At 43.3% G+C, this 25,591-nt stretch overlaps 1 long non-coding RNA gene and 1 other non-coding gene across 2 annotated transcripts in view; one reads left to right on the top strand and one right to left on the bottom strand.

The window, feature by feature from the left end:
- Positions 1-3,795: 3,795 nt before the first annotated feature.
- Positions 3,796-25,591, top strand: part of LOC103224120 (uncharacterized) — an 88,132-nt gene continuing 66,336 nt past the window's right edge. The window contains exons 1-3 of the long non-coding RNA XR_005240337.2: positions 3,796-3,920; positions 19,821-19,905; positions 20,014-20,192. This is a non-coding gene — a long non-coding RNA (uncharacterized lncRNA). The remainder of the gene's footprint in view (positions 3,921-19,820; positions 19,906-20,013; positions 20,193-25,591) is intronic.
- Positions 6,120-6,242, bottom strand: LOC119624628 (small nucleolar RNA SNORA40). The gene has a single exon (XR_005240784.2). It is a non-coding gene; the product is annotated as a small nucleolar RNA SNORA40 (small nucleolar RNA).

The raw sequence follows: 25,591 nt of genomic DNA, 5'->3' as shown, positions 1-25,591 counted from the left end.
AAGGAGGAGTGCATTTTCTGCCTGCCAACTTCTCAGGCTGTGTATCTCTTCCTGGGCTAGCTAACATTCATTCATTTATTCCATAGATATTACTGAGTGCCGACTATATGCCAGTCACTGTTTAGGCTCTGGGGTATAACTGTGGCCAAAACAGACAAAAATCCCTGCTTTTGTGGAGCTTACAAGTAACAAAAATCGTAATAAATAAATTGCATTGGCTGATCTAGCTTGCAAAGCACTTTTCCATGCCATTTCTTGGTAGAACATCCAATTGAATACTCTGTGCTAACACAATGTGTGTGGTTCTCCACTTGCCTGTCCTCAGTTCATCCTTCCAGCAATCCCCTGAGTTAGACACCACTCCATTTTACTGACAGGGGAACAAAGACTCCAGAAGAAGCAGTAAATTCTGTGAGGTCTACACAGCCAGGAAGTGAATCTTAACCCAAGTATGTCTGACTTGAGAGCCCAAATAAGATCTCAACCACTGTGCACAGAGAAGTTGGTGGCGCCCACTTGCAAATATAGAGGCTCAGTGAGATGCAGAGTTTGGAGAAGGCAAGTTCTTCTGTTGTTCCAAAGAATGATGAAATTTCACAGGTAGAAGGAACTTGGAGGTTGTCAAAGACAGGACTCCTTCTACCTCAGCCTGGGTGGATGAAGAACTGGACATTGCTGAAGCGCTTTTGGGCTCTAGGGCGCTTCCTGCATGTGGGGCAGTCCATACCATGGCTGGACACTGTGATGACTTGATGGTCCTTCCTGTTTGGGGAGGAACTGTCTGCTCCAACCTGTCCACCTGGCAGGCCCCTTGGGGACTCCCTTCCTTCAAACAACCCTACGCAACTTGGCTCTGATTTGCTTCTTTCTCACCCCAGTAAACAGCATACCTCAGAGAGGGTGCGGCTGCCTCCTCTGCATTCTCACAGCTTCCAGCCGCACATCTGACGCAGTGCTTATCTCCCTGTGTGGGAACATCCCTGCCTCATGCCTGTCTATGCCACTGCACAGCACAGTGCTGGCACATGTGAGGTGCTCAGCCCATGGTTATTGAGTGGCTGATGAAGGAATGGATAATATCTAGCCATTTTCAGTTGCATGGAGAGACTGGGCCAGTTATTATTTGGCTGCAGCTGCCTCACAAAAGAGAAATGGTCCTCTTTCATCTTTCCTACAGTCTGGGTCATGATATTAATGTGGCCTGTGGCTTTCAACAAATATCTGTGGCTTCAGAGTCTCCTTGTTTGAAGGCATTTCTGGAGGCTTTGGCTGGCACTGTAATTCCTGAACTGACAACTGATGTGAGATGACTGGGGGCTGAAGGAAGCTGGGATGTCGTGGTGTCTTAATCATAAACTGCCCAACCACCAAAGAAATGGATCGTTTCTGGAAGGTCTAGAAGGACACACAATGGGATCCCTTAATGCCATGGAAGATGCCAGGACAATGCACATGTCCATGGCTCTGTGTGGGGTCCTTCTTCTCTGAAGCTGCTGCTGTCCCAGAAGATCAGCTTGTGGCAATCCACAGCCTGCCTGTCATTTGGATGGCCCCGCAATCAACTCTCCAGGAAGGTTCTCCCATGTTTTTCTAACTGCTTCTGTTGTTAAAAAATCTAGAGGGTCCCACAAGATTACTGTTCAAATGGCTCTCCTGGGACCCTCCCTTAGCATGGACCTTCTTGCCACAAAGGTAAAATAACCGAGCAAAAAATACCTTTGGATTCCTCAACACTCGAGGTTGGTTGGGTAATCTTTCTTTAAATCGCTATTCCTTCCCAACAAAATAAAATCCTATGTGGTTTTTTTTTTTTTTGAGACGGAGCTGGCTCTGTCGCCCAGGCTGGAGTGCAGTGGCACGATCTCGACTCACTGCAAGCTCCGCCTCCCGGGTTCACGCCATTCTCTTGCCTCAGCCTCCCGAGTAGCTGGGACTACAGGTGCCCGCCACCGCGCCCGGCTAGGTTTTTTTTTGTTTTTTTGTTTTGTAGTTTTAGTAGAGACGGGGTTTCACCGCGTTAGCCAGGATGGTCTCGATCTCCTGACCTCGTGATCCGCCCGTCTCAGCCTCCCAAAGTGCTGGGATTACAGGTGTGAGCCACCATGCCCAGCCATAAAATCCTATTTTTATCTACAATGCCTGCTTTAGGTTAATCCCCATCTAACTTGTGGCCTGAGGGCTAAATAAGGCAAACAGATTTTTATTTTTCTTTTTTTGGTTCAGAACAAGATTTTAAAAACACAATGTTTTAAGGCAGGGTATGCATTTTCCAATGGTCACAGTTGCTGCCAGCCTCTGCCACATTGTACAGAGAGTATGAGAAGCACTGCAGTGATTGCTGGTGTGGTGTGAGGCCAGACTTCATGGGTCTGAGTTCAGAAAGCTCCCTCTTACTAGCTGTGTACCTTGACCTCTCTGTACTCCAGCTTCATCTATAAAATGGGCATCATCATTGTCATTATCATCATCATCGTCGTGGTACCTGTCTCACAGGTTTTTTGGGAGGATTAATACGTCCAGGTGGTTAGGGTATACAGTGAATATTTATTTGGACACCTGCTATAGGCCAGGCCATATTAGGGACAGGGGATACATGAGGGAACAAAACAGACAAATCTCTACCCTTATGACACCTATAGCCTTGTGGAGGCATGGGAGAGACACATTATTTAGTAAGCATTGTGATCAATGCTACGGAAAAAGATGAAGCAGGAAAGCAAGGGGACAGTGCTTGGGTGCAGTTAAAATAGGGCGGTCAGGGAGGCCTCACTGAAAAGATGACCCTCCAGAAAAGACTGGAGGGAGGTGAAGAGTGAGCCACCTGGAGAACCCAGGGAGGAAGAGTGTTGAGCTACATGGAACAGCAGCCATAGAAGTTTTGAGACAGCCCATCACGTTTGAGAAAATGTCAACTATTTTTTTTATTGTGACCTGCTAGATCCCTAAGGGCATTTGAGTTTATGACAGTGCTATCAACTTTGGTTGAAAGTGGCTGTGGAAACTGATCCTGTGACTCTGGTCTTGATTGCCTAAAGGCTGAGGGCGTAGAGAGAGAGAGCACGAGCAGTGCAAGAGAGACAGTCGCAGTGCAAGAGAGACAGTCGAGGGTCGAGCATCTCCTCTTCTTAAAGTCGCAGAGACCATGGCCCCCAGCCTGCGCTCATCTGATACGATCTATAACTGTTAGTGCGTGCGTGTGTGTCTGCTTGAAGGCAGTCTTGTCCTGGCCTGTGCGGGCTGGAAAAGAGTAAAGAATAGTGATGGAGAGGGGTGGGGTTGAAATAAATCAAAGCCATCAGGAGGCTTTGCTTTAGGGCCCCATGTTTCTAGTGGTGCTGATGATTCCAGGCCAGCAGTTGGTAGCTTTAAAGGGAGTTTTGTTTCCAGGTCACTAGAAACAGTCAGTCGGTTTAACTGCAAGGCCAGCTCCTAATTTGATGCACATCTAAGCAGATTGGAGACATTTTTGCCAGAGTTGCTATTTTAGCAGGCAACAATTTGTGTGCCCACCAGGAAACCAGGTTTGGTATGAAAATAGGGACTTCCCCTGGCTTCTAACATTCAGGAGTCAGCAGTAGCTGGCCTTCTAATCGTGCTGCTTCGTGTGTGGAAAACAAGGCTGAAAAATGGGTGGGGAGAGAACGGTGGCTGCCAAGGACATGTGCTATTTACAGACATGAGGAAGAATAACATTCTGGTTGAGCTCTCAAGTAAAATGAGGATAACAACACCTGCCTCACGTGGTTATGGTCAGGATTACATGGGATGGCCTACATAGAAGTGCCAGGCACATCACAGGTGCAGGGAAATATCAGTTCCTTTCTTCATCTGCTCTGGACCCCACAAGACAGCTCGCTGGAGACTGATCTCCTCCCTCCCACTAAATCAGGAGAGAGAAGAGGGTTTCCTCCCTGTGAGAGGTAAGCCCTGGGGGATAAAGTATGGAGAGAAGAAATCCAGCAGGAGGCAACAGCAGGGTATGTGGGGTCCTTAGATAGGCAGGGCCAGGCAGCTGGATCCCATCCTGAGAATGAAACTGTCGTGGGATCTGCAGGTGGGCACAGCACCCCAGAGAGCAGAGGGGTGCTCTCTGCCCACTGCTTGTTGGCCCCGCCAAGTGCAGGCAGCACAGTGAAACCAGACACAGCACAGTCTCAAGTATGCAACTGCCAGGTACGACAATCACAAGTCACAGCTGGTAGGTGGATTGGTGTGATGGCTACTCATGTTTTCTGATCTCTCAATGTTGTTCTTGTTTTCAAAAAGTAACCCGGCACACTTAAGGTTCACACAACCTGTGTAACTTTGCAAATACCAAGACCTCACCTCAATAAGCAAAACAAGGAATTTATTCCTCTAAGAATCCTAAGACATGTAGAACAACCAAGTCTCGAGGATGTGGCTAGAACAAGAGACTCAAATGCCACCTATTATTTTGTTCTGTTTATCTCTGCCTGTCCCTTCATCACTGCAATCCTGCTTTCTGGAACATGACTGGCCATAGCTTCCCCTATGAGAGGGAGTCTGACCTTGATTTCCTCAAGGCCCAGTTAAAAATTCCTGGGGAAGAAGCTCATTGGTTCAGCATGAGTCAGAGACCATCCCTGGGTCAGTTAGCTGAGGCCAGTGGGGTGGGGACATGCAAGAATCAGGACACTCTTGCCTTACTATGGGGCTGAGAGCAGGCTGGGTAGACAGTTCTATGGACGTCCACAGCTTATATTTAACCTGGACATCAGATGTTTTACAAGTGTTATTAGCCACCTGGGGGCTGATGTCACTGTCACTTCTTCAGCAGGGGACAACCCACATCTTTAGATGGTTGGAAAAAGGTCCTGGGCTAGGAGGCTTGCCCAGTGAGAAAGGAGGTGTGGGACTCCGGTGCACAGGCAGCCTCCCCTTCAGCTGTCTTTTTACTCCTGTCCCTCCCCGTGTCCCACTCACACACCCCACGCTGTTGTGCCAGGTGTCTCTGTGGGTCGTCCTTGCAGAGTGAGCAGCGGAGCATGGGTGTGTGCTCTCATTTCAGACGCTTTGGCTGGCAGAATTATTTCCCTGCTATTCCATTCCCATGCCACCCTTCCTCCTCTACCAGTAGGTCTTTTCTTGTGGAAAAATAGCTCTTCCAGTAGTAGAAACTGATCCTGGCTCTAAGGGCAAAAGAGGCAGAAGGGAGTTTTACTAGAATGACTCTGGGGTATCTCACAACCCAAGGGGGCTGTGGGAAGGTGAGAGCAGGGCAGCTCTAGGACCTCTGTGGTGGGAGTTCACGGACTCTATGGTGCTATTGATTACATGACTCAGCTCCCACTGAGTCAGGCCCATTGCTGCTCAGAGCCACCCTCCACCTTCCTGGGGAGGGAGTCGAGGGGCCCCAGTTTGGTCAGTTATGTGCCCTGGATCAGCCAGCTAGTGAGATGTTTGGCATATTAGATACCTGAAGTGAATAATTTTGTAACACCTCCCCAACAAAGTTATTTTCATTGGTAATCATGAAATATAGTTAATGTCTGCATCAGTATAACTGATGATGATGCCAGAAAAGAAATGCAAACAGTGAAAAAACAATTTATTAAACTGTGTATATACAGTCATACTAATAAAATATAAACAAACAATATGATACAAAATAATTATTACAGTATAATAAAGGGCAAAATAATGAAATAATACTTTTATTACATTAATTTTTTTGGAGAAAAGAAAAATTTAGACTTGCAGATTGGTCTGTCACAGCAATGAATGATAAAAATATATCACAATTTTCATTTTCAGGTTGTAACTTTTGCAAACTTGTAAATAATTTTATCAAAATTAATCTTTGCATATTTATCCTCAATAGTCAGTATAATCAGGTATGTCACTCTATCTTTGTTCATACTTCTTATTAATTTTAATTTAAAAATTCATCTGAAGAAACATATAAATAAATAGAAAAAGTTTTAAACAGAAAGATAAGTTTAGCAGAGACTCACAAAATCTCATTTCACAAGAAGTTCTAGAAATTACAATGCCATCCATGTTTTCATGTCTTAGGGAATGAGTCTAGTAGCTTTCAAATGCTGACACAGTTGAAACATTTCTAAAAAAATTAGAAAATTCATCATTTAAAAAATTGTAATATCTCTTTTATGTGTATCAAAACTCTTATTAAACAATGAGATCTGGGTTGCAAAAGAGGATTTATTTTTTGCACCTGTCTATAAGTGCTTGTTCACAAGTTAAACAGAAACGCAAGTGCAGTCATATTTTTTATTATTTTTAGTTAAAACTTCCAAAATTTTTGTCCTACAAAAATTAGAGTAACAAACAACTTCACAGCAACCTCTCCCCCCACCAAATAATTCCATTAAAAATGGGCAAAAGACCCAAGTAGACATTTCTCAAAAGAAGACATACAAACCGTCAACAGGTGTTTGAAAAAATGTTCAACATCACTAATCATCAGGGAAATCCAAATCAAAACCACAATGAGACACCATCTCGCCTCAGAATGGCTATTGTAAAAAAAAGACAAAAAACAACAAATACGGATGAGGATACAGAGAAAAGGGAACTCTTATACACTGTGGGTAGAAATGTAAATTAGTAAAGCTACTATGGAAAATGGTATGGAGTTTTCTCAAAAAACTAAAAATAGTACTACCATACGATCTAGCATTCCTGCTGCTGGGTGTTTATCCAAAAGAAAGTATATTAAAAGGATACCAGCACCCCATGTGTATTCTAGTACTATTTGCAAAAGCCAAGATATGGAATCAACCTAGGTGTTTATTGATTAATGAAGGAGTAAAAGAAAATGTGGTATAGATACACCGTGAAATGCTATTCAGCCATAAAAAGGAATGAAATCCTGTCATTTGCAGCTACGTGGATGGAACGGGAGGTCAACATACTAAGTGAAATAAGTCAGGCACAGAAAGACAAATATTTCATGTTCTCACTCATCTGTGGAAGCTAAAAATGTTGATCTCATGGAGATAGAGAGTAGAATGATGGTTACCAGAAGTTGGGAAGGGATGTTCAGGGGGAAAGAAGAAAGGTTGGTTAATGAGTACAAACATATAGTTAGATAGAAGGAATAAGTTCTAGTGTTCAATAGTTCTGTAGGGTAACTATAGTTAATACTAATTTATTGTATATTTTAAAGTAGCTAGAAGATGTGAAATAGTCCCAACATAAAGAAATGATACATTTTTGAGGTAATGAATATCTTAAATACCCTAATTTGATCATTACATATTGTATGCATGTATCAAAATATCACATGCATGCAATAAATATGTACAGTTATGTTTCAATAAAAATATCAGCATTCATGTCTGAATAATAGCAAATACTAACATTATTCTGCCCATTGTTTTAGATCAGGTGCCCAGTTCTTGGTGATAATGACCAAGACATTTATACATTGCTCTTTTGATTTTTGCTGGCAGCATAAGACCAGCATCTTTTGTCATTTCTCCTGGCATTCACAGAATGATGGAATTAAAGCAACTCAAAATCTGTTTCTTCATTTCTGTAATCACTGTAATATTATTGCTTATTTTCAATCTACTGTTTAGATGCAGGAGTATGTGGCACCATGGGGTTGGGCATGTGAAGTAAGCTCGAATGATTTTCAAACTGTCAGGAACTTATTCAAAACAAACATGTGTGGCTGAGTTTGTGTGTATTGGGGCATGACTGTATAACTGGGAGTTTGAATTAACTTCTAAGTAGAATGCAAGCTATAAAGGATAAGTAATAAAAAAAAGTGCTAATTTGAAGCTTACATGCATATTATTAAAACTCAGTAGTAACAAAACAATGGTTTAGAACTTAGACTCACAAAAGCTTTTTTTTAGGAAGCAGTACTGTATCACTGACATTGTTTGGAATCACCGGCACATGGTGATAATGAAAAGCAGACTGACTTCTAGTTGGCTTTATTATTGCTTTTAAATTCTCTACAGATTTTTTTATTGCCTTCCCCCAGGCACACTGCTTCCCTTGCCCAACCTTTGGTACACCACTGCATCCAGTTATTGTGGTGGTGGGAGCAGAGGGTGGGAGGCATCAGGATGCCACATAATACAGACAAAGGCTTCATGGGCTCATTCTGAGTTTCAGGGGCTGTACTCAGAGAAGAGGGCATCAGGCACCAGCTCCATGTGGTGACTATTACATTTTCCTTTTTAGCTGCTTAGCATTAAACACACACACAACACACACACACACACAAAATACACTTCATCCCATATGTCCCAAGATGCTCCTATTCAACATGACCTGATAACCACAAATGCAATGAGCTGCAATGCAAAGTAACACCAACTACTGAATCCAAGGTTACACCACAGAGCTATTTTTTTCTAATCTAGATACCTGGGTAATCTTCATTCCTTTTTTAGTTATATTGAAATCCCATCTGATATTCATCAGGAGATGGATTACTTAGTAAATGAAACCACTAATAACACACCTATCCTCAAAATCTATGCCAACACAATATCCCCAGTCTTAATGATATTCCTTCCTTAGCTAGTCTCTGTGTATAACTTCTTTCTTCTCTGCATTGATTCTGCATAACCTCATCCAGTCCATGAAGAGTTCAAATGCTGGTCATACAGTGGGCATTGCTGAGCAGTGGAGCCCAGTGGGCTGGATTGTTAGTTTCTTCTGGTTGGTGGGAATGGGGGTGCAATGTGGGAACATTTCAGAGAAGCTAGAAGGCTTAGTTTCCCCAGTTCCTCTGACTCCTCCCATATATCTCAGTTTCCATCGCTAGGATTTTACTCTTTCCTGATCATGCTGTATCTACATATGAAACCTAGTTTATATCTGCAAGTGGAAGTATAATTCAATACCTTAAAACATCAATTTCTAAATTTGATTTTTTGTTATTTCAGGTTAGTAGCTAGTGGGATCATATGACGACTTTGACTTTGATTTTACACCTATAGGAGAGACTTATAGGACTAAATGTGCTGTTCTCTTACATTAGGTTATCCTGATACACTCAAACCAACCATCTAACCTGTGGTATCGGCTTGTCTCATTTCTTTCAAATTGCTTATGGTGCCAGCTACTGGGTCCTCCAATACTTTCTTCCCAGTATCTAGTTGACCACAAGAAATTCATTTATTGCTGTTTTGCTACTTTTTAGCAAGCACTGCTAATTTCATATCTCCAAATACAGGGTAGAGCCTTGCTGCCTTCCTTCACTCCCACCGCAATAAAATGAACCATTACATTTTTCTTGAAAGTCTAGAATTCACAGCATACTCTCTAGAAACAATTCATAAATTATTTATTTTTCTTCTTATTTGAAAACATTAGATACTGACTCTAATTGGTTTTGGCAAAAAAATCATGAGGGGAGGACATTTATTGAAAAAAAGAATAGGCTAGGCACAGTGGCTTACACCTGTAATCCCAGCACTTTGAGATGCCAAGGCAGGAGGATCAATTGAGGCCAGGAGTTAGGGACCAGCCTGGGTAACATAGCAAGACCCTGTCTCTACAAGAATAAAAATTTAAAAATTATCCAAGCATGGTGGTGTGCACCTGTAGTTCCAGCTATGTGCTACTTGGGAGGCTGAGGCAGGAGTATCACTTGAGCCCAGGAGTTTGAGGTTATAGTGAGCTGTGATTACACCATTGCACTCCACCCTGTGTGACAGAGCAAGATGCTATCTCTAAAAAAAAGGAATACTAGGGCATCTATAGAGGGCAAATTATTGAATAAGCAACCTGTAGGAAGGATAGAAACCAGGGCCATGCTAAAGGCCTTAGTAGTGGGAATTTGTGACCCTTCTATCTGGAACCCTGCTAGAAATTTGAATCAGCCTCAATGAAAATCAGGTTTAGTATTTCTTAGGATAGAATTTGAAGTTGGCCCAGTTTAGAACTGTCGTCTGACTACGGACAGGACAGGATTATACAGTAGAGAAAGGGTCTGCTGGGGGATGGAGGTAGTGGTGCAGCCTGTGTATCAGAGGTTGTACCAAGAGAAGGGCCAGTTCTTGTGAGACAGGCAGCTTCCCTAACAAGTATCCACTTCAGTTTGGGGGATGAAGGTTATTTCCTCTGCTTCCTTCATTACCTTTTGTCCTGCAATGTTTACCACTGTCTGTACTCACTAGGACTCACTAGATAGTGTTGACTGACTGATTAAAACATTCATGATCTAAAAATAGGAGATTATTAGACTAGGTTCAAGACCAACATGGCTTTTGGATAGGAAGATACTGGTGATTTGGTAAGGGAGAAAAGAAAACAAGGTGTTGATTCTAAAATCCAGAAGTGATAATTTTAAAAAATTATCAATTTGTGTGACTCTGAGGCTTTTCCTGGCATCCTTAGCTCTCAAAAAGCCCTCTGCTCTCTGAACTTCCACTCTTCTCACCCATATTGCCCATTTGACTCTGAGCATGGTTATCTGCCGTGCCCTGTACATCGCTACATAGAAGTTCCATCTCCCAACCACACTACAAGATCCCCAAGAACAGAATCCATGTCTTAAATTTTATTTTTTTGAGATTCTCCATATATTTTAGTATCAGTTAGAGCAAGTTTTGTATTCCCTGGCCTCTTGATTCTCCATTTGTACATGTTGATTTTCACAGGTGAGTTTCAGACTCTCTTTATCATATTAGAATATTCTTACAGTTTTTGTATCTCCAGTACCAAGTTGTTATCCCCTCATACAATAAACAGGTAATTAATGTACTTTGCTGAGGACAATATGATAAGCCATGCAGAGGGGTGTGTCATTGGCATAAATGGGAGAATTAAGTTTTTCTATTCATACCTGTTTAATTTAAAAAATGTTAACTTGGCATAGCAATGACTGTGTAAAATTGGTATTCCATTCAGTACAAGATTTAAATCATTACACAGGTAGAATTTGTTATTTTTTTTATTCACCATTAATAAAAATCAATTTCTGGTTTCCTCCCTCCCTCCCTCCCTCCCTTCCTTTCCTTTCCTTCCTTCCTTCCTTCCTTCCTTCCTTCCTTCCTTCCTTCCTTCCTTCCTTCCTTCCTTCCTTCCTTCCTTCCTTTCTCCCTCCCTTCCTTCTTTCCTTCCCTTCTCTTTCTCTTCTTTCTTTCTTCTTTCTTTCTTTCTTTCTTTCTTTCTTTCTTTCTTTCTTTCTTTCTTTCTTTCTTTCTCTCTTTCTCTCTTTCTCTCTTTCTCTTTCTTTCTTCTTTTTCTTTCTTTCTTTCCTTTCTCTTTCTTCCTTTTCTTTTTCCTTCTCCCTTCCCTTGTCCCTTCCCTTGTCCCTTCCCTTCCCTTTCCTTTCCTTTCTCAGAGTATTGCTCTGTTGCCCGGGCTGGAGTGGTGCAGTGATGCAATCTCAGCTTACTGCAACCTCCACCTCCTGGGTTCTAGCAATTTTCTTGCCTCAGGCTCCCAGGTAGCTGGGACTATAGCCATGTGCCACCACGCCTGGCTAATTTTTGTATTTTTAGAGACAGAGTTTCACCATGTTGGCCAGGCTAGTCTCAAACTCCTGGCCTCAAGTGATCAGCCTGCCTTGTCCTCCCAATGTGTAGGGATTACAGGCATGAGCCACCATGCCCAGCCAATTACTGGTTTTCTTTCAAGCTCATGCAGATAACACACTTCTAACTCTAAATGAGATAATGTCTATAAGAGATCTAGCAAGCTCCTTTGTACAGAGTAGGTACTCAGTAAATAGCAACTAAAATATAGTGATTATAAAAATAACTCACCTTGAATCATTTTTAGGTTAACCCTTTCATTGAAGGCCCTTTGGAGCTCTTTAACATCTTGATTCCTGAAATCCTTTGTAAGAAACTTTTATTTAGCCTAGTGGGTCTCAGAGGTTTGAGGTAGGGCTTGACCAGTAATCAGAACCCTCCTGGAGGTATTTTTTTCTGATTCTTTTCCCCACCTCTTCCTTTCACTCTTTTGAGAACCAACAGGAATTACGTTCTCTCTCAGGTGCTCCATGGTGGAAAAATATATTGAGATCACTTAGCCTTATCTTTTCTTTGTTTCTTTTTCTAAACGAGAAACACTTAAAACTATATGTTTATGATTTATCTAAGAAAAGGCTGTCTTTTTTTTCTTTTTGCCACTTTCCTGCTGTCAGATAAAAGCAGAACTGGAGAGAAAAATTATGTTGCAGGCAACATAGTCAAAATAGTTCCAGAGTTGTGTTGCTAACCCAGCTTAAAGTTTCTCTTTGCCCCAGACTTTTTTCTTGAGACTTGCTCTTCTTAGAATAGCACTGGCAGATGTAGAGCAGTGTTCAGCCTGCCTTATTATAAAGGCAGCCCATTTTCAAGAGGAGCAATAAGGAAGGAAGGGTCTGAAGGCAGTGTCTGGGCTCAGATCGCACATTCCTACTTCCTAGCTGTATGATCTCTCTCGGCCTCAGTTTTCCATCTGTAAATGGAGATAATACTAGCTCCTATTTTATAGCATTATTAAGAATTAAAAAACACTTGGCACATAATAAATACTCAATATATATTAGTTCGCATTATTTTTACTTTTGTTTGAGACAGGGTCCCGCTCTGTCACCCAGGCCAGCAGAGTGCAGTGGCGTGATCATAGTTCACTGCAATCTTGAACTTCTGGGCTCAAGCAATCCCCCTACCTCAGCCTTCCTAGTAGCTGGAATCACAGGCATGGGCCATCATGCTCAGCTAATTAAATTTTTTTTTTTTTTTTTTTTGGTAGAGACAGGATCTCACTATGTTGCCCAGGCCAGTCTCAAACTCCTGGGCTCAAGCGATCTTCCCATCTCTGCCTCCCAAAATGCTGGGATTACAGGCATAAGCCAACACACCTGGCTGCTCTCATTATTTTTAATGGACATCGAATTATTGAAAACTTGCTATGTGCCAGCCACTGTGTGTGTGTGTGTGTGTGCACATAGTAAATGTACAGATACCCACATACTATGTAATATTTATTTATTGTGAGTCTGCCCTAATCTTCATCAAGGAAGGTTCTTAGTCTGTTTTACTCACTACTGTATTCTTGTACCTGGAACAATGTCTGAGACATAGGAGGCATCCCAAAATATTATTTGAGTAAATGAGTGTTTAGGGAAATCCCTAAACATATCATACACATATACGTGCATATACACACATTTATATTCACACACATACAATTATATATGCACACAGATATCTATATATATACCCATATGATTATACACACACACACATAATTAAAAATACATTTTCTTGCCAGGAATCTTGATACTAGACTAAGAGTCCCATTAGCTAGCCAGGAGCAGATTATGAGAGATTTGGTTAGCATGATCCAATTTCAGGAAATATCTTAGTATATAAAACCTGAGGTTTCAAGAAGATAGAGTAGAGGTTAACAGAGCAACTCTGACGGAATGGAAGAGGAGGGAGTGGGAAGTTGTTTCCAGTGAGGAGATGATGCTGAGGGAGGAAGAGAGACAGGGGGAGCTGCCTGGCCAGAACTGGGAAATCTGGGTTGTGAGAGACTTGGTGCTGATTGGCTGGCGGTCACAACTACCCCGATTCCTCACCCCAGCGGGGCTGCGCTGGGTTTTCACAGGGTTTGTTCCGGAAGGGGGTGAAGGCAGCTTTGCACCCTTTGCTGGTCATTTCCAGGGCTTTCTATGGACGCTGCATCTAGTGAAGCAGTAGCTGCTTCTCTCTAGCCATCCAAAAGTTGCTTTTCTATTTACGTCAGTTTGCTCTGTTTCCCAGAGCTCTGGGAATTGCTTTAAATGACAATTTCTGGACATTGTAAGTCCTTTGCTGAGTCACTGCTGAAGAACTTTCCGGCAAAGTAGTCTGAGACTCCACTGACTAAGGCGACAGGCTACATCACTAGAGCCCTAGCAACAGGCCCAAACTAAACAGAAATGGATTTTGAGACTGCTAAGTGCTTAACATGGGGGAGAAAAACCCCAGGTATCCCTGACAGCTGAGCCACCGTCTCTCAATCTGGAACAGCTTTCCTCCATGTCCTTTACTCCCAGGAGTCACAGGCTGCGGAGACCTCCAGCTGCAGGGCTCCCCTAATGCTCTCAGTTTCTCCTGGGACTTCCAGGAGAGCAGAACCCCCACTGGCCTGCCCATCCACTTCTCCCTCCTGGTGTCCCTGGAGACAGTCAAAGCGTAAGTGCTCAAACCAAAGAATGTGAGGGGCTGGTATGGATCACTTAATGTGCTATCTGCTCTTTGGAGAAACAGCAGAGATCCACATAAAATGTAGCTTAGCAATCACATACTAAGCCAGTAGATCTCTAATAATGTTAGTCCAGCTCATTTGGGAATTTCTGAGGCTTAGGAGTATTCAGCAAAATTCCATTCGTTTAGCAAATGGATGATGTAGAAAGAGAGCTCCCTATCCACTTAAACAGTAAACTACTTTGGCAGCAAGCTTTCATACAACAACAATTGTAAGTAAGTTACAAGTGATTTTATCTAGTTAGCAATGGTGGGCCTTCAAAATGAGCTCATTTATGTAAGCATTCATTCATTAAAAACGTAGTGAGAGCTTGCTATGTGGAAAGCTGCTAGGCAAGTGGGGAAGACTGATCTCAATTAGGAGGAATGAATATTTACTTTGCTGCACATAATGTTGGGTGCTTTCCCAATCTTAGCATTTAATCTTTACAATAACTTTGTGAGGCAGGTATGGCAAAGACTGGTATTTGTTCCTCCATATTCATTCTTAGCTTTATTTTGGTAACAGAACCTTCCTACTCTGAGTTTTGGTAGTGTATGTGGCTTCCCAGTTATTGCTGAATAGGATGACTGAAGAATCAGAGGCTCGGGATTGCTAAGCCTTTCTCGGCCTCCCTTGTAGCTAAGTGTGGTCATATCATTCTAGTCAATAGGATTTGAACAAAAGTGACTGTGCAGCTTTAGGGGTGAAGTCCTTATAAAAGGAGCTATTTTCTCTTTGCTTGCCTTCCTGGGAACTAGAAAGAGACATGGTTGTGGAGCTGATGAGTAAGCTTTAGTTTATCTGGACAATGGCAGAGCAATGAACAAAAAGAAGCTGGGGCCCTGGATGGCTTGGGAGAGTAGAGTCTCCTACCTATCCTCATCTGTCTGTCCATCTCCTTGTCATTATGTGAAAGAACAAGGTATTTCTATCTTATCTGAGTCTTTCTCTTTAGGGGATCTCCTTGCTTTTTAAGCCTAATTTCTATAGTTCTAATATAGTAATAAGAAAGCTACCCTAATGATGAAAAATATAAAGAAGTTAGGCAAACGTTCTGAAATTCTGGAATTTCTAAGGTACCATATGGCAGAGCCCAGACTCAGACTCAGGTCTGCTGTGTTCTGCTATATCATGTCACCTTCCTTAAAGTAAGCAGACAGACACAACGTGAACCCCCTGGGTTTCTCAAGAAAAGGAGTTCTGCTGTGGCTGCCATGAGATTTTAGTGGTTCATCTTTCAAAAAGTCTACCAGAAGGGGGAGACTCTCACCTTTATTGAATACCTGCTGTGTACCAGGAACTCTGTTGTACACTTTACGTGTGGCATTGCACTGAAGACACAAATGCACACAAATGCTGCTCTCAAACTATGCACAATGACATGTAATTCAATAGTTCCACATGAGAGACGGAGAGTGCTAAGTGAGTGCAGAGGAAGGAGAGGAGGTACCTGGCTGTGTGGGGTCGGAAACAGCTTCAAGAAGGAGGTGGCACTGGGTTTGAGTCTTGCAGAATAGGTAGTATCTGGGGGACAAGGTATTGCAAGTAGAGAAAACACCATGAGCAAAGGACGAGGAGCAGGAGAGCACTAGAAGCAGGCCCTTAGCATGTCCAGAATGTAAGCTCCCTGATGAGAGCAGGTAGGTGACAAGAACAGGTAGGCTGATATCAGATGAGGGAGGGCCTGGAGTGGCAGGCTGAAGAGTTCAGACTTCATGTATGGGGTTGAGGGATGCCTGTAGAAGTCTGCATAAGATGTTGGAAAAATCAGAGCTTCAGAATTGATGAGCATTTCTAAGCCATGACTGTGTCCCAGGCGCCGGACAAAGATGAATCTACCAGTAATGGGGACAACAGAGTGGAGGAGGACAGACAGGAAACCAGAAGGCCAGCGAGGAGGCTAACTCAGGAAGCAGCAGCAGAAGAGAGGGGTGGGGTCGACAGAAGAGATGTCGCAAGGGCAGGACTGACAACACTTGGCAGCCTCCTGGGTGTGGGAGGTAAGGGAGCAAGAGGAACCCAAGATAACACAGAGGTTTGTTTTTGACTAGACTTGAAGGGGAGAAAATTACTTAAAGATATTCTGGTTAGCTGTTTTCTTAATTAACACAGGGAATGGGAAGTTTTACAATAAGCTAAAAAGGCCTCCCTTTTCTAAGGAATAGTTTATAATTAGATATATAAAAGGTATGGTTAAAGCACATTCCCTTTCTCTTAAGATAAAAGTGTTGGCAGAGATTTAGGATTAATGATCCTCTCTGGAGACTAAAGCAACTCCATCTTGGATGCTAACCTGCCAGGATGACTTTTGATTAACACCAGTTCCAGAAATTCCTTTTAGATTTCCAGTTTATCTATTGTTCTTTGTGTAAGAGCACATACTTACTGTAAAGCCTGCCCTTAGGGCAAATCCCTACCCATTCCCTCTGAGGCAGGTGTGCCCCTCCCCTGTGGTATATAATCCCTGGGTCTGGTGGGTAATGGTATGGGGATCCACTATCTTGTCTTGTGACCAGACAAGACACAGACATGGCTTCTGTTCATTACGTCCCTACTAAATGTTTCTTTCTAAGAAACTGGGTTTGTCAGATTCTGTCTTTGGCCTATCAACTAGAAGACCACAACAATGTTGTCAAGACCCTAGTGTGTGACTCCGGTTTATTATATATAATTTTAACTGTCAGAAAACTTTTTAATTTGCAAATTTATTCAAAGTTTGAAAATACCTTGGAGAGTCTTAGAAATCTTAGAAATTAGTGATTGGGATATCTCTATATTCATGGTATCTATAGGTTTCATATCCACTTAAGTTTCATATCCACTCAGAAGGCTTCAGAAAAAAGAGGTAATATGAGAAGTTAATAATTGTTATGTCTGGCTTCCTCTTTCTTTGCCTTTCTCTCATATCTTCAATCATCTTTTTTCACTGGACATGGATAACTCTTTGGGAAGTGCTAAACTCTCACAGTAAAGTCAAATCAGAGTTAAAGGCAAATGTTTAACCAATCATGTTCAAATACAAGCTAGCAGATGAAGAATTTTAGGCTCAAAGAGTCAAATACTCTGCATTCCTGAGAAATCTCAGTTTCTTATTCTGGGAAATGTTTTCACATTGCACTTTGCTGCCACAGCCAAATGGGTATACCTTTTTGAATTTTTATTACTAAAAGGTTTAAATTGGGATTTAGATTAGATTTAAATTAGAAAACTGAAAGAAAACATTTTGTATCCATGCATTAAAAAAAAAAAAAAAATCCACCCATAAAAAGGGAGCTAGGTGTAAGTTTCTGATGTGGGAGCAGTGTTCTCATGGAGGTAATGTAAGGCTAGGTCTGTCCACGTCATTTCTTGTTCTTTGACAGATTCTGTGGTGCCTCTGTTGCCTTGTTCAGGTTCAGAAAACTCACTCAGTGGTGTTGCAGCATCCTCATAAGGCAGCTTGTCTTACAGCCAAGCATTGTCAATCAAACCCAACATCGCCCATCTCTCTGTACCTAACTATCCATTCTCCTGAAGCCTTGATTTTTATCAGATGGGCACCTGGCTCATCACAGCACCCACTTCCACTGGGCCAATTTTGGTTGATTTTTGTCCCCTCTCATTCTTCCTCCACTGTCTTACATCTTGGCCCCTGTATGAAAGCTATGGTGAGACCAGAGCTGGGGCCCCATCTTTCCTTAGGAGGACCAGCAGAGCTGTGAACTCTCGTGTGGGTTGGGGTGCAGTGGGTGGCAGGAGTGGGAAGCAGCTGGCATCTTTTTGGGGTCTCATTATTCACCCAGCAGTAGTTATTTTATATCAACTGTTTAGTAAGCACTGCTCTTGGGGGCACAAAGATAAATTCAAAATAGACTTACCTTCAAAGATCTCATAGTCTGTGGAGGAGACAGAGAGAAACAGATGATTACAACGCAGTGTGGAGGAACAGCAAGGGAGGCTGGCCCAGGGAATAAAGGGAACAGAGGCAAAGGGCAGCTGAGCCCTGACAGTAAATGGTAAAAGCCACCCTGACTCCTTCCAGATCACACCCAACGGCATTGTCAATATCTTCATTCTCCGTGGTGTTTGACTCTTGATAAACCTCCCTCTATTTTTAATTAATTTTGTTTTAATTAAAATACTCAAATTGTAATGTATTTCAAGCATGCATCAAAACAGTGAAAATAATATAAGAGATGGCACCTTAAGTGGTGGTTTTGTGTGACTGTTAAGAGCACAGACTCTAGAACTGAACTGCCTGGGTTCAAATTCCAACACTCCCTCCTACCACTGAGTGATGGTTGGACAGGTTATTGTCCCATCGTGCACCTCAGCTTCCTCCTCCATCAGATAGGGACAATAACACTCATCTGGGAGACTGAGCAGTGCTGGCACGCAGTCAGCATGTAGAAGCGTTAGTTTTTATGCTTTCCAGCAGGCAGCATGTACAGTGTTGTGGTCAAGTTGCTGTCATGTAAGTCCCATTCAGTGCCACACCACCTGTGAACAGTATAATATTGAGTAAGTTATTTAAGTTTTCTGTGCTTTGATTCCCTTACCTATATGAGTCTAAATTATACTAGAATAACCTCATAGGATAGCTTTAAAGGATTGAGTGTGTTCATACCTGTAAAGCTTCCACAACAGTTCTGGCATACAGAAAGCTCCCAACAAATGTTAGCTGCTATTATGAAATGGAAACTCTTTACCTTCACTGAGCTGTAACAGGTGAGAACATTTTGTCACATTTGCTTCAGATCTGTTTTTCAATGGAGTAAAATTATAGTTAACATGGAACTTCCATCTTCCCTCCCAATGCTCTCTGCTCATTGCCAGAGCTCTCCACTCCGACAGTGTGTTTCCTTCCTATCCATACTTTATTTCTCTCCCATTCTCTCTCTATATATAATATAGATGTATTGTATACTAATATGGATAGATGTACATCTGTAAACAATGCATAGACTATTTTTATGTTCTCAGCTTTTTGTAAGTGTTGTCATGCTGTATATATTCATCTGCAACTTGGCTTCTCCTTTTTATCCAACTTAGTTTCTGAGACTTATCTATGTTCATTCATCTTCACTACTGTGTTGTACTTCATTATATAAATAAACTAGAGTTAATTAATCCATTCTCACAAGATGGACAGTTACGTTGTTTCCGGTTGCTGCTGTCTGTATAGCAGACTATACTGCATCAAGCATTTTTGTGTGCACATCCTCTTTGAAGCACTCTGATTCCAGGGCTCTCATGTTTTGTTTTGCTTTTAATTATTCTTTTCATATTTGACTATTCTATGAGAGTCTGGTAAGTGTCTTTGGTCTTAGAATGTTGAGGATTGTGCCAGATAAATTATAATCCTCACTGTGATTCTCTAAAGTAGGTGGTAGAGTAGGATGATTAAAAGCAGGGATCCTGGGCCAAGTACCGGGATTCAAATTCCAGCTTCTCCATATACAAACTGTAAGGTTTTGAGAAAATCACTTAATATCTTGGGCCTCAGGTTTCCTTTCTATAAAATAGAGTGATAATTGAATCTCTTCATAGGGTTATGGGAGGAGTGAGTGAATTACTGTATATAAAACACTCAGAAAAGTGAGTGGCACATAATGAATGCTATGTAGGTGTTATAATTAGTTTTAACTCTCTTTTCACAGAAGGGGAAACAGAAATGCAGAGAAGACAAGCCATGTTTCAAAAGAAATACAGCTAAGTTAGCCCTACTGAGACATGGACTGGAAGGTAGGCACACCTGACATTGCAAACTTCCAAACGCATGCCTTCCCACCACACAGTGGGAAGCTCCTCTCTCTATGGAGCTTTGTGTTCATGAAATCTCTGTCTCCTCAGTACAAGACTCTGCCTAGGAGATTTGGAGGCAAAAGCCAAGTTTCCTTGTACACCGTCCCTCTCTCTGAAGCTCCCGCTGGACCTCCAGGGGGATCAGGAACTTCTAGTTGGGCTATCACATGGGCGAGCTGACCGGCCCTGTCCTTCCACTCATGGCAGCCACAGTGATCTGGCAAAATGTAAGTCAGTTCCTATCACTTGTCTGCTTGAAACTCTCCACTGGTTTTCCATCACACTTACAAGGAAACCCAGATTCCAGACTTTGAGGTGCAAGGCCTTCAGGATGTGCTCCCTGGCTTTCCGTTGACCTTATCTCCTCCCCTTACTTTAGCCACAAGGGCCTCTTTGTGTCCTTGAATTTGGCGCTTGATTTCACTTGGGATTCTTTTGCATCTGCTGTTCCTTCTGCCTAGATCTCTTTGCTTCAGATCTTCACATGTTACTCACTCCCTCATTTCACTCAGGTCTCTGCTCCAATGTCACATTCTGCAAGAAATCTTCTCTGAACACCAAAAATGACCTCTTATTTTTGCTTCCCGACCAACCAGAGCTGATACTGCCCATAGCTCTAGAGCAGATCTTTTAGGTGCTGGATTTTTGGGAGGTCCTAGAGGCCTGGGAGAGAGTCTAGTATGGCCACAGTGGGAGGCTGGGGACAGGGGAAAGGGGAATGGAGGATGACTTGGGGTAGCAGCTATTTACCACCTGGTAGAGGTGACCTCAGTATTTTCATCAGTATGGCTACATCAGCACACACAACTGTATCACTAGGGCCTAGAGCTGTGCCAGACAAACAGCAGGCAGTCAATCAATATTTGTTTAATTAGTTAAGTAAAAGGGAAAAATGGACAGAGAAAGCAACATTTCAAGGTAAGGAAGTCCAAACAGGTAGCATGAGGCACAAGGAAGAAAGGTAGAGAGGTGTTCCTGGCTATGGGGGGTTGATGTTGGAAGCTAGGGGAGTGGAGAAGAACCAGTCTCCCTCTTCAGAGGTTGCTGCTTCTTATGCACCTCAGGGAAAAGAGGTTGCCCTTTGGAAGGTGCTCTTCTGGTCTGCTGTGGATGCACTCACTCTGCTGAGATTGGTCTGCTCCTCCAGGAATCTGGTTCAGCTCCACGCAGGTGGTGGGCAGCAGATAGAAAATGTGAGGTAGGCTCCCCACATTTGGTTTAATGCTTTGCTGTTGCTATCTTGAAATTCTTGATTTTTGCACAGGGGCCCCCTGCATTTCCATTTTGCACTGGGCCCTGTGCATTATGTAGCTGTGCATTATGAGTGTACCATTCCATAAGACAAGAAAACAGCCTGCCCAAGTTAACCCCCAGCCCACAGACAAACTAAGGTTTCTCATTATCAGGGAAACAGCCAAACCCTGGGCCTGCCTGTGTAGCAAAGTGAAGCCCATCACCCAGCCTTAGACCCTCTGGTGGCCACACAAAATTAGGCAGAAGCTTTGAAGAGCTGCTTTTCCGTATCTCAGGCGGGCCTCCTCATTTTGTTCTCAGGGAGCACTGAAGCAGGAGGAGGATATAGAACTCTCCAGTATAACGAGCGACCCCGCAGAGGCCTAGGTGGGTAGAACGCATGGGGGGAGGGGACAGCCTGTGCACATGCACACACATGCATTCATGCCTCAGGTTTTTGGTTTTGACTTAGTGTTTTAAAAAATTTTTTGTTTGTCGCTGATTGGCTAAAGATGTCCTGACAACTGAATTCTGGTCTTCCAGTTTGGGAAGCTCAAAGAGTTTCCTCACAGACATTGGACTTTGCCTCCCAAGACTTGGGGTAAGGTAGAAGAGAAAAGGATGACTGAGTTTAAGGCTGGGCTGAGCAGAGTTCCAATACCTGCAAGTTCTTATGTTTTTCCTGGGATTATGAAGTCCCTGCAGACAAGGTCTATCTTGTAGTTGTCTCAATACACCTAATTACTTTTTAACCAGTTAATTAATCCACCAGCCCATTCAACAACTACTGCCAGAGTCCCGGCTATGTGATGGTCACGTTTGTAACCTGTGAGGATATACACCTGTGAGGAGCACTTCTCTGGGTTTCAGCCTGTGCCTGCAGCTCTCTTCCTTGACCTCAAACGTAATACACTCAATGTGGGCTCATGTGCTGTGGCCCTGCCTGGGTCCCATCCATTTTTAGCACCATTATGCAGAGAGGCTACTTAGAATGGCAGAGAGCATGGGTTTCAGACTTGCTCTCTATGGTGAGGACTGGCCATGCCCCCCTACTCACTGTGCCTCAGTTTCCTCATAAGGTAGAATGACACATACTATTATGACCAACTGTCTAGGTACTCGAGCCAGAAAATCGGGAGTCCTATTTGATTCCTCCTTCTGCTCCAACCCCGATCCCAAGTCTTGTTATATTACCTTCTAAATGGTCAAAGAATCCATTCAGTGCTCTCTTCATTATTAAAGTCCTGGTCCAAGCCACCATCATCTGCCAACTGGACTATTACACTTGTCCACTATTTAGTCATTCTATTTCCACCCTTGTCTGTTCTGTTCTCCACGCTACAGCTAAACTGTCTTTCCAAAACATCGATCTCATCATGTCACCCTGCCAACAAGACCTTCAGGGTTTCCAGACTCTGCTCACACCACACTCTCCCCACTCCCTTCGCTCTCTGCTCTGCCAGCAGGGGCACCAGTGACATTTTGGGCCAGATAATTATTTGTTGTGAGGGATTGTCCTGTGGGTTGTAGGATGTTTAGTAGCATCTCTAGCTTCTACCTACTAGATACCAATGACAACCCTTCCCCTAAGTTGTGACAAAAAAAAAAAATCTCCAAATGTGACTGAATGTCACCATTGTCAGATATCCCCTGAGGTGAAATCACCCCCGTTAAGAACCTTTGCTGTAAATGCTGTCCTCCCTCCTGAAATAAGGAAACAGAGGCCTCTTTTTGACAAGAGCACTCTCCAGGCCCTGCCCCTCTTCTTAATTCACCCCTTCTTGGCCTCACTCCAATGTCCACTCCATCATCACTTCCTGAGGGAAGTTTCTCTAATACCTCTGCCTCTCTGGTCCCCCTGTTATAAGTTCTCCTAGCATTGGGTACTTCTCCTGTGTTGTACTTATTAGCTGGTAATCAAAATAAATGATTACTAACATATTCGTAGTTTTGCTTGTACTTGTGTGATTATTTGATTAACATCTGCCTCAGCCAAGAACAGACTGTAAGCTCCATGAGGGCAGGGACTGCATCTGTTTTCCTCATAATTGGATCTCCAGGATACAATGTATCTAGCCTAGTACCTGACACACAGTAAGTCATCAATCAATATTTGTTGAACTAATAAATACATGAAGATACAGCCCCTGCCCTCATGTTGTTGCTTTCTAGGGGAAGAGATAGGTAAGGAAACAAGCACAACACAAAATTTTGTGATGAAGTAATTATACACTGGGAGTCCACGGAGCACCTAACAGTTTTGGGGAGGTCTGAGATGCTCCTTGAGGAGATTGTATTCTAGTTCCTGGCAGGAGATCTGAAGCGTATTTAAGAATTAAGTGAATGGGGGTGGGAGGGAGAAAAAGAAACTGGAGAGAGTAGGGGTCTCCAGGTAGAAGGATCAGCTTGCTCAAAGACTAAGAAGTGAGACTGCCTGGTCCTCAAATCCCTTCTTCTCTTACCCTTCTGCCTTCTTTCCAATTCCCGTTTGTCCCAGGCTAAGGCCTTGCTTAAGCGATCTCTGTCAGAAGGATGGAGTGAAAGCAGGGAGAGAGTCCCTTCTGGCTCACAAGCAGGGTGGCCAACAGTCGCAGTTTTTTCTGGGACTGTCCTGGCTTTAGCACTGAAGGGTTCACGTCCTGGAAACCCCTTGGTCCCTGGATAAACAGGAAAAGTTGGTCACCCTGCTCAGAGGGTTTACTCTGGTCACCCAAGCACCTGGAAGGAGAAACAGGGCATCTGAATGTCTCAGAATGATCCCCGGACTGGGGCCAGGACACCTGAGTTTGAGTCCCAGCTCTGTCCCACACCACCCTTGTAATTCTGAAGAAGTTGTGTCTCCAGCCTCCCTATATTGACAACATTTGCTTATTTTCTAAATTCTGTATGTTCTGGAATTTGGGGTCTTGATCCTAGAGAGATTCCTAGGGCTAATCTCCAGAGTTAGCAAATAGCTCCCTGTGGAGCATGCTTTTGATATGTGAACCAGCCAATCCAGAGCCCGCATCCCCAACCCTCTCCTTTAGCAAATTCTCATACACCAGTGCAATATCTCCCCTGCCCTAAACCACCCCAGGGCCAGGTCCTGGACAACTAGGGATCACCCCTATAGCCCAGAACCTACTGAAATTATCCAAACTACCCAAAGCTAAACTTACTCAGCATATTTGCAGCACCTCGCCCATTCCTTCCCACTGGAACCCCAGTAAAGGCCCTGAGTCATGCATGCTCTCCTCTCCCCACTTCTGCCTCCTGACTGACCCAGCGCTTCCTGGGGAGGCCTGCATGGCATGCCGTACCTCCTGTTCTAGGGGCCTGTGAGTATAAACTTTTTCCTCCCTGACAATCGTTTCCATTTCTTACCATGCCTGATTAAAACAAACTCCAGGTTCATTTTATCACACTTCTCCCTGCCCTTATTGGCCCTGCTGCCTCACAGGGTTGTTGCAAGGGCCTAATAAGATAATGTTTATAAAAATGCTTTGTCATCTTTCAAGGATAAGGTATTTTTATGCATTCCTTTCTGGATCATTTAGGTTTGAAAATGCTGGAAATCCCCACAGGGCCCTGTTGAGGATGTAGGGAGACCGTTCTTAGGAGGATGATCCAGGTCACCGCCTTGGGCCCCTCTCCACTGTGAACAATCCGTCTGCCAGGCAGCAGTGGCCAAGGCCCATTTGGACAGCAGCCTCCTGGACTCCTGGTCTGGCCGCCTCTTCTCCAGCTTGCACCTCCTTTTCCTTTCACTGGGGGAACAAACACATTTAGAGTTGAATGGAACCATTCCATGAAATGCTTGTCCTCAGGAGAAAAGCTTCCCATTCCTTTGGAGAGCATGCACGCCACAGAGCAGGGCTCCCCCAAAGCGTTCCTCCAAGAAAAGCATATGGGAGCTGTTAAAGTCAAGAGGCCAGCACACTGGGTGGGACCTTCCTCATAAAAGCAGGAGCCTGCATCCTCTCTTCTAAATCTCTTCCTGGAAACAATCCTCTTCTCTTCCAGCCGAGGGCTGTTTACTCTGGTTTACCTCCCGGCTGCGTGGTTCACATCCACGAGGCCAACACAAAGGCAGTGTATGACCCGTGACTACCTCTCAGGCACCCAGGCTATGAAATAAAGTTTTGAGCAGGCTGTGGGCAGTTATGTGGTTCTGTGGCTTCAGTGAGTGCTAAGGGGGCATGACAGTAGCTCGAAGGGTCTTGGAATAGAGTTGCCAGAGAAAACACAGGATGCCTGAATATTGCACAGGACATACTTACACACAAAAGCATTTGCTATGTATCCGAAATTCAAATTTAACTAGGCTTCCTGCATTTTTATTTGCTGAATCTGGTAACCCTAATTTAGGAGCCCATTTCTGAATCTATTTGTTTTACTTCCCGTGCAGAACAGG

This window comes from Chlorocebus sabaeus, chromosome 20 (genome assembly GCF_047675955.1).
Source record: "Chlorocebus sabaeus isolate Y175 chromosome 20, mChlSab1.0.hap1, whole genome shotgun sequence".
NCBI classification, from domain to species: domain Eukaryota; kingdom Metazoa; phylum Chordata; class Mammalia; order Primates; family Cercopithecidae; genus Chlorocebus; species Chlorocebus sabaeus.
The sequence above is the reverse complement of the archived record's forward strand: the minus strand, read 5'-3'. Positions and strand labels throughout refer to the sequence as shown.